Below are 1282 nucleotides of genomic sequence, written 5' to 3' on the forward strand. Positions count from 1 at the left end.
AGATTCCTGGGTCCCACCCCCAAAGATGCTGACTCAGAGAGAGAGAGAGAGAGAGAGAGAGAGAGAGAGAGAGAGAGAGAGAAAGAGAGAGAGAGAGAGAGAGAGAGAGAGAATGTGTCAAATGATTGCTGAGAGTGTGGGGACTCTGGCTTTACTGGATCCCAGGCCAATTACTCACAGAGTGGTGATCCTTGGGCTTTCCTGCCCACTCCTAGCTACCCATTCTTACATATTTAACCATTTCAGCTGAAGACTTTCATAACTAGGCTCTAGCTTATTATCAAACTAAACATCTTCTTCATCACTAGGCTGACTTGTGGTCTTCTAGAAATTTTCCAGGTGTATTTCCCGAATGAAAGTAGAGGGACTAGCACCTAAGGGTGCTAAGGATGTGTTCTCATGTCAGCTTGTGGGCCGTAAATCACCACCAGGGCAAGTTATTTCTCAGGTATACACTCATTTGTTCCTTGTATGTTTTTCCATAAGGGAAAAACTATTTTTAAAAAAACGAGCACTTTCAAAATTCTTGAATGGTGCTAAGTATCGAGTGGCTGTGGAAAGTAGGCTGGTGGTGGGTTCTCTGACATTTTCTGATTCTTCTTGTGTGTTTTCTTGAGGTCAGTAGGTTGAGGAGAGTGGAAAGGTCAATTCAGGCTCAGCTGTGGCCTTTGGTCAGTTGCAGATCAAATTTAGGGTAATTCAGGGGAAAAAAATTGAACTTGCTTTGTGAGAGCCAGACCAAAATCCAGGATGACACAGTGCTACCATCATAATCCCAGAATGTAATAGAAGTTTCATATTTGGGAATTAGTGCTCAAGACACTAAAGTTAGAAAGAACAGCTCCAATGAATCATTTTGCATCAAGTTTACTAGGAAAAATCATTTTTCATGATTCCTCAGTGGTCCCAGCAATTATCTCCTTTGAAAATACTATATGAATGCAGTGGGATTTTACACACAAGAGGGAAAATACCTTTTAGCTTTGTTTCTTCTTTTTTACTTTTAGAGGTTTTCATATTTTAATCAACAAAAATAGATAGTAAAAATGCACTTTAAATAAACTTTCAAAAAAAAAAAAACTGGATTAGTATACTTTATCAATGCTCATCTAATGTACTATCATTTTAGGAAAGTGATTCCAGCTCCGTTTTCTGGTATCTGTGGCAACAAATGTGTGGATATAGCAGAAATAGTATTTGTTTGTATGAAAATATATTTCCCATGCTTTTCCTGATGGAGCAGACATTTTGCACATTGATAGGTCCGTGGAGTAACAATTTG

This window comes from Pteropus vampyrus, unplaced genomic scaffold, assembly GCF_000151845.1.
Source record: "Pteropus vampyrus isolate Shadow unplaced genomic scaffold, Pvam_2.0 Scaffold242, whole genome shotgun sequence".
In the NCBI taxonomy this organism is placed as follows: domain Eukaryota; kingdom Metazoa; phylum Chordata; class Mammalia; order Chiroptera; family Pteropodidae; genus Pteropus; species Pteropus vampyrus.